Here is a 6,000-nt window from a genome sequence, read left to right as displayed (position 1 = left end):
TACGGAGAATTATATGTTTGACCTGGAGGCTGGTGGGGTGGTAGGTAAGAACAAGGGGAACCCTATCCCTAGTGGGCTGGTGGGAGGATGGGGTGAGAGCAGATGTGCGTGAAATGGGAGAGATGCGTTTGAGAGCAGAGTTGACGGTGGAGGAAGGGAAGCCTCTTTCTTTAAAAAAAGAAGATATCTCCTTCGTCCTGGAATGAAAAGCCTCCTGAGAGCAGGTGCGGCAGAGACGGAGGAATTGTGAGAAGGGGATGGCATTTTTGCAAGAGACAGGTAGGAAGAGGAATAGTCCAGGTAGCTGTGAGAGTCTGTAGGCTTAGTAGACATCAGTAGATAAGCTGTCTCCAGAGATAGAGACAGAAAGATCAAGAAAGGGGAGGGATATGTCGGAAATGGACCAGGTAAACTTGAGGGCAGGGTGAAAGTTGGAGGCAAAGTTAATGAAGTCAACAAGCTCAGCATGCGTGCAGGAAGCAGCGCCAATGCAGTCGTCGATGTAGCGAGGGAAAAGAGGGGGACAGATTTCAGTATAGGCTTGGAACATGGATTGTTCCACAAAGCCAACGAAAAGGCAGGCATAGCTGGCACCCATAAGGGTGCCCATGGCTACACCTTTAGTTTGGAGGAAGTGGGAGGAGCCAAAGGAGAAATTGTTAAGAGTAAGGACTAGTTCTGCTAGACGGAGGAGAGTGGTGATAGAGGGGAACTGGTTAGATCTGGAATCCAAAAAGAAGTGGGAGAGCTTTGAGACCTTCCTGGTGGGGGATGGAGGTATATAGGGACTGAACATCCATGGTGAAAATAAAGCAGTGGGGGCCAGGGAACTTAAAATCATTGAAAAGATTCAGAGTGTGAGAAGTGTCACAAACATAGGTGGGAAGGGATTGGACAAGGGTGATAAAACAGTGTCCAGGTATGCAGAAATAAGTTGCAAGAGCAAGCTGAGACAATGGGTCTACCAGGACAGGCAGGTTTGTGGATCTTGGGTAGGAGGTAGAAACGGGAAGTGCGGGGTGTGGGAACTATAAGGTTGGTAGCAGTGGATGGGAGATCGCCTGAGCTGATAAAGTTGGTGATGGTGTGGGAGACAATAGCCTGGTGCTCCTTAATGGGGTCATGATCAAGGGGTAAATAAGAGGAGGTATCTGCGAGTTGACACTGTGCCTCGGCATGGTAGAGGTCAGTACGCCAGAAAACTGTATTAGTTCATAATAGTTATCAATGGAGGAATTCATCGCGTGTATGCTGCTGGGTTCTTTTGATTGAACCAAATCAACACAGTCACTCAGAGTGCTTTTTTTTTTGGCAAGCCTCAAATCTTTTCATGGCAACTTAGCAAGGGTCTTACATTTTAAGTCAAAAGAGAAAAAAAAACAAGATAATCAAAAATCATTGTTTTTTAATAGATAATAGACAATAGGTGCAGGAGTACATCATTCAGCCCTTTGAGCCAGCACCGCCATTCACTGTGATCATGGCTAATCATTCACAATCAGTACCTCGTTCCTGTCTTCTCCCCATAGCCCTCGACTCCGCTATTTTTAAGAGCTCTATCTAACTCTTTATCGAAAGAATCCAGTGAATTGGCCACCACTGCCTTCTGAGGCAGAGCATTCCACAGAACCACAACCCTCTGTGTGAAAAAGTTTTTCCTCAACTCCATTCTAAATGGTCTACCCCTTATTCTTAAACTGTGGCCTCTGGTTCTGGACTCCCCCAACATCAGGAACATGTTTCCTGCCTGTATCGTGTCAAATCCTTTAATAATCTTATATGTTTCAATCAGATCTCCTCTCATCCTTCTAAATTCCAGTGTGTACAAGCCCAGTCGCTCCAATCTTTCAACATATGACAGTCCCGCCATCCCGGGAATTAACCTCTTGAACCTACGCTGCACTCCCTCAATAGCTAGAATGTCCTTCCTCAAATTTGGAAACCAAAACTGCACACAATACTCCAGGTGTGGTCTCACCAGGGCCCTGTACAACTGCAGAAGGACCTCTTTGCTCCTATAAGCAACTTCCCTTGTTATGAAGGCCAACATGCCATTAGCTTTCTTCACTGCCTGCTGTACCTGCATGCTTACTTTCAGTGACTGATGAACAAGGACACCTAGATCTCGTTGTACTTCCCCTTTTCCTAACTTGACACTACTCAGATAGTAATCTGCCTTCCTGTTCTTGCCACCAAAGTGGATAACCTCACATTTATCCATATTAAACTGCATCTGCCCGCTCACCCAACCTGTCCAAGTTACCCTGCATTCTCATAACATCCTCTTCACATTTCACACAGCCACCCAGCTTTGTGTCATCTGCAAATTTGCTCATGTTACTTTTAATCCCTTCATCTAAATCATTAATGTATATTGTAAATAGTTGTGGTCCCAGCACCGAGCCTTGCGGTACCTCACTAGTCACTGCCTGCCATTCTGAAAAGGATCCATTAATCCCTACTCTTTGTTTCCTGTCTGCCAACCAATTTTCTATCCATGTCAGTACCCTACCCCCAATACCATTTGCTCTAATTTTGCCCACTAACCTCCTATGTGGGACCTTATCAAAGGCTTTCTGAAAGCCCAGGTACACTACATCCACTGGCTTTCCCATGTCCATTTCCATAGTTACATTCTTAAAAAATTCCAGAAGATTAGTCAAGCATGATTTCCCCTTCATAAATCCATGCTGACTCGGACCTATCCTGTTACTGCTATCCAAATATGCCGCTATTTCATCTTTTATAATTGATTCCAGCATCTTCCCCACCACTGATGTCAGACTAACTGGTCTATATTTGTCTGTTTTCTCTCTCCCTCCTTTCTTAAAAAGTGGGATAACATTAGCTACACCCCAATCCGCAGGAACTGATCCTGAATCTATAGAACATGGGAAAATGATTACCAATGCTTCCACGATTTCTAGAGCCACCTCCTTAAGTACCCTGGGATGCAGACCATCAGGCCCCGGGGATTTATCAGCCTTCAGTCCCATCAGTCTATCCAACACCATTTTCTGCCTGATGCGAATTGCCTTCAGTTCCTCTGTTACCCTAGGTCCTCCGGCCACTATTGCATCTGGGAGATTGTTTGTGTCTTCCCAAGTGAAGACTGATCCAAAGTACCTGTTCAGCTCGTCTGCCATTTCCTTGTTTCCCATAATAATTTCACCCATTTCTATCTTCAAGGGCCCAACTTTTTGACTCAACATCAATCAGCCCCAATAGATAACATAACACACGCAACTGATGCTCTTTAAAAACTGTTCACTCTTAGCAGTGTAGTGTCTAATAGCCACATAAGTACTCGAGACTGACACTAGTTAGAAACTGTTTGGCAAGTCTCCTGTCCCAATTAAGCAGCATAGTGTCCCAAATAAATGAAGGGAATTCTGGCTATTCTCAATTAGTTTTTGTTCTTTAAGAGTTGTCTCAAATAAGTGGATGTCCAATTAACCAATGGCCCAATTAACTGAAATACCTCCAACTAGTCCATTTGGAACATTTTGGTTTTGACGAACACATCTGTGATACTCAGCATAACAGTCTGGTAAACACTCACATATATTCATGCTCATTCATGGTAATTAGTATGAAACTGATTTTCAAGGACATCAACCTAAGGAAGATAACCATAAATTAGATCACATTACTCTTCAACTAATAATTCACTCTTATATTTCTTCTAAATAGTATCTATGTGTAGACCATAAACCTGGGTTTAAACCACTCCCTCCTCAACATTTTGGCTGTAGCCATTTCTGTTCTCCACATACAAATATAATGGAAAATATCTGCAGATTTTATTATACAGTTGATCAAATAAATTGATTATCACTACACAGAAGCACTAGTTAATACCTGCTTACATACAGTGAAATCAGAAATTTATACCACTGTTGTTGACAATATTCCAAAACCAAAGCTATGATGATTCATCCATGAACATCCAATGGAAGGAATCATGCAGATCTTTAAAATTAGTGCAATCTCATACGAATGATAGAATTCTGAAATTTCCAAAGTACCAGACAAGTCAGTAAGCACTATTCTGCATCGAGATCTTGCTGTATTGGCATCTCAAGCCTTGCAGAAGACCCATCAGATCTAATCTGGATTGCTTAAATGTAAAAGGAGAACATAACTATAACAGCAAGGTATTACAAAAGCTTGCATTCTTGTATTTGATATGACTCCTAGGAAATTGGCATTTGAAAGAATCTCCATTAAACAGCAAACGTGAAAATTATGAAAAATTTATCTCAAATTAAGATTCATATTGTAGTTACTAAATTAATTTCAGTAACTTGGGAATATATATAAAACCAAACATGATTTCTGTTTGATCATTTTCCAGTATGTTCATAAGATCTGATTCAGAAGGGATGGTGCACTCACAATTAATCCATCTGTAGGATAACATTTCTGCAAAATCAAACCAATATCACCACAGGAGCTAGTGACTTGAGAATGCATCATTTTAAAATCAGTTCCATTTCCTGAAAACTTAATATTTTTTTACTTGGGCTCAAATTGACATACAAGGAAATGAAAGTTGATAAAAAAAACTACGGAATCTGAAAATCTGAAATAAAATCAGAAAATGCTGGAAACACTTAGCAGGTTAGACAGTAGCTATGGAAAGACAAACAGGGTTAACATTTCAAGCCATAGACTCTTTGTAGGGAAGACTATTTGGTTAAATAGCCCTCAACATACAGCTGCATGCAGAAGTTTGGGCACCCCTGGTCAAAATTTGTTACTGTGAAGAGCCAAGTGAGTAAAAGATGACCTGATTTCCAAAAGGCATAAAGTTAAAGATGCCACATTTCTTTAATATTTTAAGCAAGATTACTTTTTTATTTCCATCTTTTACAGTTTCAAAATAAGGAAAACAGCCCGAAGCAAACGTTTGGGCACCTTGCAAGGACACCCCGTTTGGCAAGTATCACAGCTTGTAAACGCTTTCTGTAGCCAGCTAAGAGTTTTTCAATTCTTGTTTGGGGGATTTTCATCCATGCTTCCCTGCAAAAGGCTTCTAGTTCTGTGAGATTCTTGAGCCGTCTTGCATGCACTGCTCTTTTGAGGTCTATCCACAGACTTTTGATGATGTTTAGATCGGGGGACTCTGAGGGCCATGGCAAAACCTTCAGCTTGTGCCTCTTGTGGCAGTCCATTGTGGATTTTGAGGTGTGTTTATGATCATTATCCTGTTGTAGAAGCCATCCTCTTTTCATCTTCAGCTTTTTTTTTAACAGACGGTATGTTTGCTTCCAGAATTTGCTGGTATTTAATTGAATTCATTCTTCCCTCTACCCAGTAAAATGCTCCCCTTGCTACTGGTTGCAACACAAGCCCAAAGCATGATCGATCCACCCCCGTGCTTAACAGTTGGAGAGGGGTTCTTTTAATGGAATTTTGCACCCTTTTTTCTCCAAACATACCTTTGCTCATTACAGCCAAAAAATTCTATTTTAACTTCAGTCCACAGGACTTGTTTCCAAAATGCATCAGGCTTGTTTAGATGTTCCTTTGCAAACTTCTGATGCTGAATTTTGTGGTGAGGATACAGGAAAGGTTTTCTTCTGATGACTCTTCTATGAAGGTCAGATTTGTGCAGGTGTTGCTGCACAGTAGAACAGTGCACCACCACTTGAGTCTGCTAAATCTTCCTGAAGGTCTTTTGCAGTTAAACGGGGTTTTGATTTACCTAACAATCCTATGAGCAGTTCTCTCGGAAAGTTTTCTTGGTCTTCTGGACCTCAACTTGACCTCCACCGTTCCTATTAACTGCCACTTCTTAATTACATTATGAACTGAGGAAAAGGCTACCTGAAAACTCATTGCTATCTTCTTGTAGGTTTCTCCTGCTTTGTGGGCATCATTTATTTTAAATTTCAGAGTGCTAGGCAGCTGCTTAGAGGAGCCCATGGCTGCTGATTGTTGGGACAAGGTTTGAGGAGTCAAGGCATTTATGAAGCTTTGAAATTTGCATCACCT

The sequence above is a fragment of the Mobula birostris genome, chromosome 7 (assembly GCF_030028105.1).
Source record: "Mobula birostris isolate sMobBir1 chromosome 7, sMobBir1.hap1, whole genome shotgun sequence".
NCBI classification, from domain to species: Eukaryota; Metazoa; Chordata; class Chondrichthyes; order Myliobatiformes; family Myliobatidae; genus Mobula; species Mobula birostris.
This window is presented reverse-complemented; position numbering follows the sequence as displayed.